The following is a 14,404-nucleotide window of genomic DNA, read 5'->3' on the forward strand; positions in this document are numbered from 1 at the left end:
CCATACCGGATACAGTCTGGGGTCACATATTGCAACAGACATGGAAGGGTAGCAGGAACGCCCGCTTCCAACAGATACACTTCTTCATACTACATAGAGCCTATCTGACCCCGGGGAAACTCAGGAGACACTTTCAGGTGCAGGGTGCAGTCTGCCCAAGGTGTCTGGCATCGGAGGTCGAGCTGGATCACATGTTGTGGGGGTGCCCAAAGTTGGGGGATTATTGGCCCGAGGTGGGAGAGCTGCTGAATGCAGTTACAGATCGAGAGGTGGAATTCGATATGGCAACGTGCTTGCTGCTCTGGTTCCCCCACACAGCAAAGACTAAGGTTATGAGTAAGTTTATTGATCTGGGACTTCTACTGGCCCAGAGAGAAATTACATGGCACTGGAAATCTAGGGAGGGACCGTCAATGCGGAGATGGACGAATGAATTGTTGAAGTGGGCCAGCTGTGTGATCAGAATGCGGCAGGCTACTAGGATGGACAAAGAGAAGTGCTTAGAGATGGCGAGGGCTTGGGGAGTGGTTGTGCAGGCTTTGAGAGACTACCTGATTGAGGACGACGAATAGGCATTTTAGGAGCGAGGAGTGACATGGAGACAGGATGGTAGATTGCAAATACCCGACTAATAGTGAACCCTTCTTTCACAATTGACGGTTGTAACCAGTATCAGCAGCAAGTTGGGAGGGTGGGGTGTTTGTAGGGGAGTTACTAGAATGCCGTGGGGACGTTAGGGGGAGTGCCAGTGGCGAGGGTTCGGGGGTCGTGAACACGGGGTATGAGGCTTTGAGCAATATCCTGGAATTAGCAGTGAGTTACGGTCGGAGGTCATCAGAGCTATCCACTGCAGTACGGTACGGACCGGACCCGCTCCAGTGCGCACTGCTACCACTGGGGTTGCCCACACAGGGGGCATTACCGACTAGGTCAACGGCTAGTGGGGGGGGAGGGGAGTTTGGGGTAAAAAGCGGATACTAAATTGTGCTGACACCCAGTCAACTCTGAGATGTTTAATATGATGGATTGCAGGAAGGAGTTGTTGCGCCGCCCAGCCTCAGGGATGTGGGCTGAATGGCTGTGTACAATCTTAACGGCAAGTGGATGTGTTATGCAATACCATGACGGAGTTGGGTGACCTGTTTCGATGTCGTGCTTGTAAATCTGCAATAAAAACAAATTTAAAAAAATGAATCAAGTGCAGATTATACAATATAAAATAATTATTTATTTTGCGCTTGTAAGCAAGAAAAGCTTTACGTAAGAGTGTCTCAAATGTCAGAAATAGATCCGAGGAATGACCTTTGAAGTGAAGTGTTTATTTACGGTCCAAGACCCCACGTTGAATAGATTAGTCTCGATAGACACAAAAAGGAGAAAAGGAAATGTTTGAGTATTAAACCCCATGAAGAACATGTATCGATCTGCTGTCTGTGGCTAGAGAGTAAAGCTTGACGGGGCTGAAGCACCGCGCCAGCCTCTACGCCGACCACTCCAGGGGAATTAGCATACTGCATTCATTACATTGAACCCGCATGCATCAAGTGCAGATTATACAATGTAAAATAATGATTTATTTTACGCTTGTAAGCAAGAAAAGCTTTGCGTAAGAGTGTCTCAAATGTCAGAAATAGATCCGAGGAATGACCTTTGAAGTGAAGTGTTTATTTACGTTCCAAGACCCCACGTTGATTAGATTAGTCTCGATAGACACAAAAAGGAGAGCAAAACAAGTCAAATAAGGAGACACGGCCGGCCGAGCAGCCGTTAAACTGATAGCACGGCCGGCCGGCCGTGAAAGCCTTTGATCCTGCAGGGGGTGGAGCGGCACCAAGCTGGGCAACAGATGGCTGGCGATTTGATGCTGTGCACGCGCATTTTAGGTCAATGCGCTTGCGGGCACAGCACCAAATCGCCAGTTAGTTAAAGTTTGTTTAAAGCCCTATAGTCTCGCTTCTCTATCAATGCGCATGCGCATTGATAGGTCACGAGACCTAAAAAGTATCTGTGGATCACAGAAAGGGGTGACAAGTGACACAAGTGACACAAGAAGAGGCCAGACATGAAGTTATAGGTATTCGTCTATAGAGCTGCAATGGAGATCCTTTAATGAGGCTGAACCAAAGGAGTTACTCAGGTGCAGGATCATGAAGTCATGGGGAAGCAGGCAGTCCACCTTCAAATAGAAAAATAAAGGGAGATATTTACAAAATAATGTCGGAGCGCGGTGTTACTCCAAAATTTCTACTGGTGCGTGCTCCAACATTTTGTAAAGGCAGGGATCCACCGCATTTATGAAAATACGGCACACCCCTGTGTTTCCCCTAATGTTGGTGCTAAAGAAGCTGCCTAGCGCCAGCGCAGCTACCCTTGTGCCATGTTGCAAGAGTGCAAGGGTGCCTACACAGCTGGGGTGATTGTTTATGTGCAGGAAGGGACACCTTCCTGCACATAAACAATCTTTACAGGCGATTTTCTAATTCTGTGTGTGCGGCAGAATTCAACACACATGGAAAGAGCAAAATACAAGGAGACATAAAACATTTCTCATCGCATCACCTGTTTGTTTAAAAACCAGGTATTACCTGATCTTATTCTTGGCACTTCCCCATACCTGGTAAATGTGCGGCAGTGTCAAAAAGCAATGGGTGATGCGGCGGGGCGTCCACAGCAACACTCATTGCACGCCCCTTTGCTGCAGCAGATTGCTGTGGTAAGAGGCACACGCTGAGTGGCTTAACATCACCTTGAAAATATTGGGTTGAGAGCAACGCCACCGAGCGTCAGAAAAAAGGATACTCAGGTGGCATACGGGGCATGTAAATATGCCCCATAACCTCTTTCCAGTAAGCAATTTAATCACAAATGTCTTGCTTCAAGAGCCAAACAAGGAAGCGAGGCTTTACACATAATGTATGGGTATAATTTGAAGGCATGGTTAGTAAGAAGAGGAAGATGGCTGTAGCAGTTGATCTTACCCTAACACAAAATTTCTCACGCCATCAAAACCCGATGTTGGATCCACTACTTCTCAGTTGAAGACTGAGTGAAAAAGAACAAGGAAAAGGGTGAAAGAAGGAAAAATTACAAATAAAGGAATAAAAAAGAAGAGCAAAATAATAAGGAACATGAGAAAGAGCATAACATTTCTTGCTGCATAAAATATTGTGATCACTGTCCTAACTTGCATCTGAATTCTGCCTTGGGAGCCTTATCTCAGGACTGCTGAAGACAACCTGCTTATCTGAATTCAAGGCAGACCTCTTAACCCCTTGAACGCTCATGACGAGCTGAGCTCGTCATGAGCCACGGTGCTCGTGTGCTCATAACGAGCTGAGCTCGTCATGACCGTTGGAACGCTCGCACGCTAGGCTAATTCCCCTGCTGTGCAAACGCTTTACACAAACGGGTGTGGTCATGACAAGTTCAGCTTGTCATGAGCACACGACCATGTGGCTCATGACGAGCCGAGCTCGTCATGAGCACCGGGGCGCTGTGCGTGACCCCCTCCCCCCAGCACAGCGGGGGAATGAGCCCCGCATGCAAGGGGTTAAAGAATACTACATCAGGATGTTGTAAAAATCTGCTTCGGTCTTAGAAATCAGCTCGCCCTACAGTCATGGGCTCACTACATTGTTGGCTTTTAGCTACTCCTCTGCTGTTCGGTTAGGTTTGCACTACACAAATACCACATGCATAAACACATACGTACACACACACACACAAGGAACAAAAGTTCTACTGTTGGAGCTACAACCTGCTGCGGAACCTGCCTTTTGTGCTTGAGAGCACCAGGGCCGAAAAGGTCCTGGAACAGAAGAACCACCTGCCAAGTAGAAGACCTGCCACTGTCTGTAGCGGAACGGGTGGGACTGGGAAGTTGACCCCTTGCTTTTGACATTGTCATGACATGGACTGGGCTCAGTGCAACCAAACGTGAAGATTCAGATGAAAAAACTGGTTTTCTACCACAGCCTTAATGCACTGATGTTTGTGAACCATATGGATATCCAACAAATTATAAAGGGACAGCGTGACCCACCTCCATCAAATCCACTTAGAGATACTTCACTGTGGTCCTTGTTTAAAGTCTGGTAGGCGGGATACCAGGAGCGGCTCCTCCATTAGGGCGGAGGAGCGCCGCCCACTAACAAAAATGCCCCTCCCAGAAAAGCCCCAAATATGAAAAAGAAAATAGTGATTACGTTGATTTATTACCATTTTATTTTTCATCAATCCATCAGGAGTCGAGTGTCAGAAAGGGGCGGGGTTATTGCTGCAGCTGTGAGGAGTGGTTGCCTAGCTGTGCACTTAGGTTTTAAGTGCGCATGTCTCTTTGGCTGGCTGTCTTGCGACGGCCAGCCAGACATGCTCATTTTATACCTCTCTAACTCAACTGTCTTAGACAACTCGGTTGGTGAAAGCACAGGCCTCCCTTGTTCTTGAAAAAGCTGAGAGAGAGCGCTCCCTCCAATCGTGGCCGGTGTGCTGGACGAGCGGCAGGTGAGGGCGCAGGAAGGTAGAGGGTTCATAGGGGTCTCAGGTGATAAAAATAACGATAATAAAAAAAATGTACCTACAGCTGGTTGCTCTCTTCTGCTCCTCTTTTTCAGTTGACACAGGCTCCCAGAATGCCCTCACCACTTCAGGATTGGCCAGAGCGCCCTCAATTTGCTCTCCAAGACAGACTGGGAGTCTGGGCCTTCTCTCTCCAACCCATCTGCGTTGCAGGGTTGGAGAGAGCTTTCACTGCGCATAGCGGTTTGGCCGGCCTGAGCTGGCCAGCCAAACTGTCATGCGCAGTGATGGGAGTATACTCCCACTCTCCTCAGCGCCTGTCACCCCCAGGCCCCGCCCCCAAGAGTCGGCAGGAAAGTAAATATGAAATGAGTGTTTATTACCGTTTTATTTTTCCTTTTTTGCCGTTTGGGGGGGGAGGGGGATGATGCTCCTCTGCCATAGCAGGGGAGTCTCCGCTCATCCTGGTGCTTCTCTCATGCTAGTTACCAGCATGAGAGCAGGGCCAGGATTGGTTAGGAGAAATGGCTGGAACCCATGGGGCCTGGAGGGAACAGAATCAGAAGACGGACTGGAGTGAGGAGGACGACGGACATTGTGTAGAACTCAAGGTAAGTTGCAATTTCTTTTCGTTTATGGTCACCACTCACCTTGCGTGCATGCCCCCACCCACCACCCATTTGCCTTTCCCCTACTTTTCCGAGTTGCCAGCTGCCACTGCAGGGTACTCCATCACAGGCACGCCGGATGTCCTGTCCGCCCTTTACAAGTGCATTATAGCCTGTGGCACTTGTAATAAGAAGTTCAATGTAGTCTAAATAGGGCTACTAGTCTGAGCTCTTCAGTGCAACAGCGAAGCTTTCGAATTACACGTATCCCACTCTGACATTACCTCGCTGGATACAGCCTCACCGAAGCAGCTAGTAAGTACTTCCTCCAAACATTCCTACGCAGAAGATAAAATCGATAACTGGTCCAAGCCAACAATTGTATCCGCCCCCAGGCACCCACCCATAAGCTGGCCTCAGATGGCCCCTAGGGCTCAGTGAGACTTTTGATAGGCTGCCCCGGGACACCAAAGGTGGCCACCTACGAGGGCGGCCACCCTTAGTGCCATAGGATGGCACGGACCCTGAGCGGTCTAGTGGTTGGGAAACCAGCGGTCCCCTTGTGTTGTCACTTCCTGCCATGGGGGAGGGGATGAAGGGCTATATAGCCCAGGGGGCGAGGGTCAAGCGCCCTCTTTGACCCTGGCCGCTGCTCGCGTGACCCTCGCCCCACCTGCCCGGACCCCGAGCGGGTTCTGCCCGTTGCTGTTTTTTAAGGTAAGGAGGCTGGTTGTTGTCGTGTGGGGAGAATCATGAGGGTTGCTTCGCGGGGCATTCTGGATGGGTGTGCAGGGGAGGGTCCGTCCTGTGGGGCTGTAGGGTTTCAGGATGGGGGCCCCATTAAATTATTTTGGTAAGCTCGCCTGCAGCGTATCCCATGCGGCTGCTGCTGGAGAGTATTATTGTCCATTTTGTGCCTTTCCTTTGTTGTGCCTCCAGGGATCTTATTGTCCCCGTCACCATTGTGCTTTTTACTGTTTTACGGGTTAGGAGGGTTATTGGGGGTCTTCGGGCGGGTTTGTGAGGGTCATGCTTTTCCTGCCTGTTTCCTTGTGGTGCCATCCTCCCTCTCCACGGCCCGCGTCTGCTGCGGGGGTGGGAGGCTGGCCCCGGGGTCGGGCGGTGCATCGGGCGGGTAGGTGTTGTGTTCTTGTCTTGCCCTCTCTGCCCACGTTTAAGGCGGGACCTTGCTGCACTTTTAGATATCGTTGCATCCCTTGTTAGGGGTTTCGGGTTGTGCGTTCTCTCTATGGGAGAACCGCCTTGCACCGACCAGGCGGTAGGGTGGTCGAGGGAGATTACGGAGGCCCCCCCCCCATATCCTAAGAGTTTGCTAGCGGTCGTCCTGCCCCCTTTCTAGTCCACTGCGTCCTTGTCGGCCGGGCCGCCTGGGTATCGTTAGCGCCATGACCACCTTGGCTTAAGCACGCTGCCATCGCGGCCATTCGGGTGTACTGGGCAGCATCAGGTCATTGCCTTCGCTGGCAGGGGCGGTTTTGATTTTGGCCATTTTGGTGACCAAGTCAGCCGTTGGTCATTGCACACTTGTTATGGGCGGCAGATAGTGTAGCGGCCATCTTGGCGACACACACTGTCCCCTACTTAGGGGACATGGGCGCATGTCCAGCCATTTTGTCCCCTCAGCGGCCGAGCCTGCCCCGGGGCATGTATAGTCTTTGTGGGTTTTCACTCTTTTCTAGTAGTTTCCTTTTCTTCAGTGCACGCCATCCCCCCCCCCCGGTTTTAGGACTACTTGTGTGTCCTACTTTAAGGTAACGGTGGTCCGTATCATCGGGAGTGGAAGGGGACGTTATTGCGCCTAGTGATTGTTTCTGGATTTGCCTTTTGTGCCATTTTTGCACTGTTGTTTTGGGCAGTCAGTAAGTTTCCTCTGCCCCCCCCTCCTTCCCCCCCGTTTGCCCACTCGAGGATGCCTGCCCTCGCGCTCTCGCACGCCCCAGCCCGCCCCCCCTTTCCTGTACTGGGTGGGGCCCGGGGTTGCCGAGATGGGTGAACGGTCGTCAGGACATGGCTCTCCCGGCGCTTGATGCAGCTCTCCGTCCCGGTTCCTCGAGTCAGTGGGCAGGTTTGGGTGCAGCGGCGCGCTCGCCGTGTGCTCACGCTTTAGGTAGTACGTCGCCTCAGCTCCTCCATGGCGGGCGGGAGGGGGTTTTTACTCAGTGCTAGGAGGCGGCTTCTCGCGCAGTGCTGTCGACGCTCTAGCAGGCTTGAGGTTTCGCACCTCAGCGCTGCCGTTTTAGTGCAGTGCCCCTTTCCCTTCTATCTCACGTATATTTCAGGGATATGCGCAGGAAGCTGCCATTGTGTTCACGCCATATTTTGCTCTAGCCAGTCCATGCTTCAGGCCCCGCATTGGATTCGACGATACTCGACCAGACCAGGGTCAGTCTGCGCTAGCATGGTGTTTCCTGCCTCACCATGGGGGGAGGCTTTGACTATCAGGGCGGCCTTGCAGTGGTTTCCTCTTCTGAGTGCAAGTCGACTTTGCTCTTCGGGCTGGCGCGGGAAGGAAGACAGTGCTTCTTTACACATTTCTGTGTCGAGCACTAAACAAAACTAACTTGGGCAATGCAATAGGTCTCGCATTGGGTAAATGTGAGCTATTTAATGACACTATCTCCGCTTGGATTGCGATTTGTTTGGGAATAACTGAGATGGGCAATATGGGCTGACATATGTTACATATAAGGTTGCACTAACATGCGTGTACTTGCAGGATTGTATGGGTACGGCTGGCGAGGACTGGCTGAGAAGAAGCTGAAATACGGTGGCAAGACGCCGGAAGCTGAAGGAGAACTACAACTTAAATAGCTCATTTTAAAGAATGGGAGGAACGTTGTGACACTGTCTTTTATTTTTCAGGATACAAAGTAAAGTAATCAGCGCAAAGGACGAGGAAGCGGCACAGGTGGCAATGGGTAGGCCAGAGACAGGTGTATGGCGAAGGACCAGTCTTTGGGGTGGACACAGAAGGGGGGCGTATGCACACTGAAAGGGAGAAGGAACACGTCAGGATGTTGTCAGGAAAATTGTCACCCACAAGTGCACTAACTAACGTTACCTATTTCCCTCCTTAGCCCCTTCTTGCTCTCCCTCGCGGATTTGCTCATAATCGATCGCAATTTTTTCGTTCCGCCTTGTCACACCATTATAATGTAAGTATGGAGGAGTCTGGGACACGCACCAGTTGTTATTCAAGACGGCCAGGGTTCTTTGCTCCATGTGTGTGCTGTGGCTGATCCTATGTTATCCCCAGATCCCGCGTGGGCAAACAGGAGTGAGAATGGACAGCCAAATGTTAATATTTTTCCAGTGGTCATTGTTGCTCATTGGGATTAGTATTGCTTTAAGGAGAACATGGAATGCTTCACCGTGTTTAGTTGGTGATATTAAATGAATAGGCATTAGACATGCCTTATGATTCTATGCATATGGGGAAGTGTCGTGTCAAATTTACGATTACATGCCGGAGGTAACTCAACACCATGGGGGCTCCTCGAGCTCGTCCAGCGGGCTTGGATGTCTTTTGTTTATATCCATGCAGGTATCGGTCAGAGGAGGACGTCGTGGATCACATCATGGCAGCCATCGAAGCCACCTGTGTTGTGGTTTTGGAATGTGTACAAAGTAGTAATTTGAGGGAGATGGCCAGTTAGCTCAGTTGGTTAGAGCGTGGTGCTGATAACGCCAAGGTCACGGGTTCGTTACCCGCATTGGCCAGAACTTGGGCATGCCTTGTTGCAATTTACTTAACGTCAATGTTCTTCATGGCGTGTAAGGTCCACACAAGCACTGTCCAGGTGGTGTGTATATAGCATATTTTATTAATTACATAATTAATAACTGATGTCTACTAGCATCATTGATCATCATGAGCGTATTCTTGGTGTTTCAGAAATAGTGTCTTCATCCGTCATTCCTGGCATAACTGCTGGTGCGAGGGTAAACATGCTATCAATGAATGGAAAGTTTAACTTGAACTTTGTGGGCCTACCAGGGGGAATTGGGCCTTGCATGAAGATATTAGTGCATGAACTCTTAACTACTTGAAGCCGAACTCTTGGGGAGCGAGAATTGATTTATTCACTCAGTTAAACGTGGAATGATTGACCCAAGCTTCAATCTAGAGGCCCCCTACAGAGTAGACGGTGTAGTTTTCAGCGGTGAAAAGAATCTTGTTGCAGGTCTCTGCAGTTCAATGCACCTGGCGTGGGGGCACGGACTTTGACTGTTAGGGGTCTGGACGCTTCTCTAGGGGAACAGAACCGATACTCCCAGAGGAGTTCTCAGTACATAGCTACGCGAAGTTACGAGAAGCAAGTTTAAACAAGAGCCGAGAGTAGAAGAGGTTTGCCCTGGTCATTACAGGAGGAGAATGAGTCTTGGGTGCCATTTCATTAGCATATATAGTACAAGGGAGGTACATTCAAGGCGGTCAGTCTAACGTAATATTTTACGTTATTTAAGCATTGGGGCATCTCGTGCAAACCCCGGATCTAAAACAGACTGTTAGAGTAGTAAGCTGTGTGTTACTGGAGGTTGGAGATGGGCGCATGCGACAACAGAGGATCTACTCAGTTAAGAGGGATAATACTGCAAGAATGGGCAGCCTCTCTAGGCATCAGAACACTTGGGTAGACACCTTCAGAGCCAAGGAGAGGAGTGTTTCGTTTATGAATCGACTTCCTTCAATTAATAGGAGAGGACAACTTTAATTGTGGAAGGGTGCAGGTAATGCTGACTAATTAGTGCTATTAACCCCAACCGGCCTGGGTAACGTGTGGGGCATTGAGGGCCATGTCTCTTTGCAGGGAATGCAGTTCGTGGATCCGGGGGGGGGTGACATTTTAATGAATGTTTTCTGTCTCTAATGCAGGTACCGCGCACGAGAACCGTCCCACCCACTTGGGGGGCCACCTGAATTATCAACAGGTATAAGGATCTTAGCACACTGGGGGCAGTGTGTTAGGGTCTGGGATTCCCATGTTCTCCCCAGTGTCATTACTATCCGGGGTGTGGGACGCGGGCTGGTTTCACTCATGGAAGTAGTACATGGATAGTAACTGGGAGCTGGGACTTATTAGGCAGCCCTGTGCAAAATTGGACGTCTCTCTTACTTGAGTCTGGACAATGTCTTTTACGGTGCAATAATGGGGGTGTTCGCACTGGATGCAGTGGCAGAGCAGGGGCTAATCATGCATTTCATGTGAAAGAGAATGGGAAATGTGCTGTCTACTCAACAACGAGTTGATTTGGGCAGATCATGCATCTCATGTGCATTAATGGATTGCTGTGCCGTTTGTTCTTTAAAACTTTTATTAGCAGTTTGAATAACTGAGGCCCCATCCACTGAGGGGCGGGTGGGTGCTCTTGAACCAGTAGCACATTGGAAAACCCATTTTGGGACTACTCCCTTGGCACAGGCTGATCAGTTCAGAATGGTGGTATTTGTTCTTCCACGATCACACAGTTATTGTTTAACAACATTAGGCAATGACCTAACAGCAACTAAGTCTTATTTTCTGGTCAGGCCACCGACCTTGGTGACTGGACAAGTAACTTCATGGGTAGAGTGGTAAAAGCAGAAGACTGGTCGGGTCCCCATTGTGGGGTACATGGAGGACTTCTCTTAAAATCCACGGTCTCACGGGGCCAGGCAGTTCCGACTGACTGTGTAATTTTGGATACTCTGTCCCATCTGAGCTACGCAGACTCATTCAAGACCAGGCACTTTTATTCCCAAGGTTTCGTGCGCAGGTCACTGTCTCACACATGCACACTACAAACTACGGATTGTCTGTCTATAGCAGCCGTATAGCCATGGTCTGCCTAGAACGATGGTGGATCAGATGGGCGTATTCTGACATTGGGTCTCACTCATCTTCGGATTGTGTGCTAGCAAGAAAGTGTCTTCTTGTCTTTCTATGTCACTTCCTGCACTGAATTGATGGAAATGTCACACATAGCAGTTGTACGCATATAGCTAGGAAGGGGGGTGGCTAGTTCGCGGTTGGCTATGCAAGAAAGATTTAACTGTGGCTTCTTTATCTTGGGCAACTAAGCAGCACTGACTGTTGTAAGTGTAGTGCTCCTTTTGAAACTACAGGGAGGCAGTTGGCATAGCGGATTTATACCAGGCAATAGTCAGCACTTTACCTGAACAGGCTGGATAGCCCGGCAGATTAGTTGGGCTTGCATAAGCCACACATTAACTACTGCATCCTGGCCCACGCTGAGACAACCACACAGCTGTACCACAGCATGGCCAGTTTCCTTTACTCTGGCCCATTGACACTATGGGGAGGCATTATCAGGTTGCACAGATTTTCGGGCCTGCATTAGCCACTCACATACCTCCTCCAGTCTGATCCCACTAAGACCTATCAGCTCTGCCTACACTTTGGATCGGGCTGATACAGTAGCCTCTAACTTGTTAATTCAAGGGACACATGTTGGCACATATTTGGCCATGTAAGCGAGAGGTTTGGCTGGTTTTACGTGAAGGGTCCAGAAGTGGGCAGGCATTTTAACAGCATATATTCCACAACAGGGGCTGACACGCAGTGGAGAGCCCGTGGCTAGGTGCTCGGGTAGCTTTCACCTTGATTCTTTTACTTAGTTGTTGTCAGGTTCTAAGTAGGGATTCCTTTGGCAGTGTTCTCAGGCCAGGAAGTAAGAGCAAGGAAGGATTAGTGCTTCTAGTTGCACTACTTGTACATACAGTTGTACAGGTTGCCTGTTACAAGCTTCATAGGGTCCATCGAAGGCCAGGCACAGGGGACAATTTGTACAAGTGTCAACATGAGGAGATCCTCTACGCGGTGTCTCAAGCCAACACCAGAACGCAGTTGGCAGGCGTAGTGGAGAGGTCATGGACGTACAATTTGGTTCACTGCGTTGAAGGTTACGTGGCGCCCCAGTGAGGCTAAGTTTGCAAGGAATTTGTTAGATGACAGCAGGGCCGGATTTGTGGGAGTGAGCCGTCTGGCGGGACCTTGAGGGGGTGCAGGTCCCCAGTATGTCTAAATAAGGGAGTGAGGCCATATGCTGGACAGGAGTCACCATGCCACTGGCAGTGGAGTTGTTGTCCTGATAGGGGCTTGTTGGTTGCTGGCAGCCAGCTGTGCAGAATATGAATAGACTGGGGGATGGACCACGAGAAGGACTCCTGCAAAGCTCTGTTTACAGTTAGTTGTGAAGTTCAGTGACATCTCTGTTACAGTTCCCTGTCTGGTGAACGTCAGACGTGAGAAGGAAGTGGTGGCGTGCCAGCTTGGCGGGGCTGAGGAAGAGAGCAGACTCGTCCTTGCCTGAGCCGAGGGGGGCCGGCGATTGCAATTGTAGTGCAATAGGTCCATAGCGCCAAGGTTAGAGGGATAGTGTCGCCCGACGAACTTGCGAGTAGCTTGAAGCATAGGAGAACTTGTTTCCTCAGGCTTGTGTTGCTACTCAGCAAATGCACTGCGTGCTTTGATGTTGAGGGGGTGCATTTACCCATAGTTGATATGGCATCTTTGCTTGATATAGCGGAAGCACGGGGAGCAGCAAGTTGTACTAATAGAAAGCTAGTGTGTGGGGGGACTCTGGGGCGGCGGCTGCCACACCCAGAGCCATGGCAGAGTTACAGGGCGATCCAATGCAGGAAGGTACAGAGGGGTACCCTCTACAGGAGCACCGGAAGGGTGCGAGAGCAGAATTATACCCCAGGGAGATCCACGCTGTGATGGATCCTGGAGGACCGACGGCGCCCCGTTAGTCCTTCGGGCGGTTGTAGACCTGAGCAACCGGGGGTTGCCACAACGCTCCGCCCCCCGAGGGGGAGGGGCGTGAGCAAGAGGTGGAATAGAGGTCCGCCGAGGTGAGGGGTTAGACCTTCCCTCGAAACTGACAACGTCCCCGCGGTTAACACCCCGGGGGGTTATGGCTCATCAGGTGGGCGGGTCGCGAGATGCGGCCTGCTCTTGGATCGCCCGTAAGATAACCCAACATGGTGGCATAATGTATGTGCTAATAAAGCTGCAACAACTTTCTCCGTCAACTTGTGTTGTGTCAGTTATTGGTGGAGGGGTGTGTTGTATGAAGAAAGGTCTGGGTTTGGGCCGATATTGGCACTATGCGAGAGCCAATGTTTAGATGGTTTCACTGTTGTCCTGTTGAATAACATTGAACTGCTCTTTTCTCATTTTAATTTTAATATCTCTTGAAGCCATTGACTGTTTCTTTCAGTTTTGTGGCGTTTGGATATCTGTGTCACACCACACACCTCCGACACATTTCCCTCGAGGTGTGCTGTGCTGCCCAGGCCCAGCTGACAAAGCTGATGCAAACATTCTCTGTGCGAAACATCGGCGGGGGCCCTCACGTCTGGGCAGGGTAGGAGCTCAGTCGCATCTGTCCTAAGGACTGTGACCTCTGTCAGTCCGGAAGAATGGCTTGCTGTCGTTTAGGTGAATAACTCTCATTAAAAATACAGGTACCGCGGACCTGACCACTCCCCTTGCGTGCCTCCGAGGAGTCCAAAACAAAGCCGTGGGCTGAGCATGCCGATGTCGCCTCCTCTCTGCACAATTCCCTAGCGTGTATTTGCAGGGCGTGCGCTCACGCCCCTCCCGCCCGGAGGGCGCGTGGAGTTCCCAGCACTGGGGTGTCTTATGAAGCACCTGCAGCTGACAGGTTGAGTTATCTCATATGGCAGCCATGGACCGACACACGTAAAATACCTCTGTAATTGCTTTCTTGATAATTATGCAGCCATTACAGATATTAAAATGTCACTTCTCTCCCGTCCCACGGTTTGTTTAAAGGACCCGTCAGGACAGACTGGGCCAACCAGTTTCAATGGGGACGAAACAACATTTGTCATGGAAAATACTAATTTCCCATGATTCTTTGTGTGCTGCAACTGTTGTATCAAAGAGTGTAAGCCCTTGATATAGGCGCGTGCAGCAGGCGTGGGCACGTACACTTTCACTGGAGAGACAGATACTTTTCATTCTTATGCAATGTATTAAAACGAGGTGGCAACATAAAGCCAGTGATAAGTTAACTGTGGGCTTGGCATCAAAGGATAGCTGTCCATTCTGCACCAGTGAATTAATAGTAACATATGTTATTCACAGCACTTAAAAAACAGCAGCCTGAAGTGCAGTATAAAGTCCTATATAAAAACAAGTATTGTTATAATTTTCAATAACAGAAGCGGCCATGCAGGCGTTTTATGCACCTTCTGTGTTTGCAGTTTTAAATAGCGCGAACTC

General features: G+C 50.1%; 1 non-coding gene across 1 annotated transcript; it reads left to right on the plus strand.

Annotated features, from left to right (window-relative positions):
- Positions 1–8,793: 8,793 nt before the first annotated feature.
- Positions 8,794–8,867, plus strand: TRNAI-GAU (transfer RNA isoleucine (anticodon GAU)). The gene has a single exon. It is a non-coding gene; the product is annotated as a tRNA-Ile (tRNA).
- Positions 8,868–14,404: the final 5,537 nt, after the last annotated feature.

This window comes from Lissotriton vulgaris, chromosome 4_1, assembly GCF_964263255.1.
Source record: "Lissotriton vulgaris chromosome 4_1, aLisVul1.2, whole genome shotgun sequence".
Lineage (NCBI taxonomy): Eukaryota > Metazoa > Chordata > Amphibia > Caudata > Salamandridae > Lissotriton > Lissotriton vulgaris.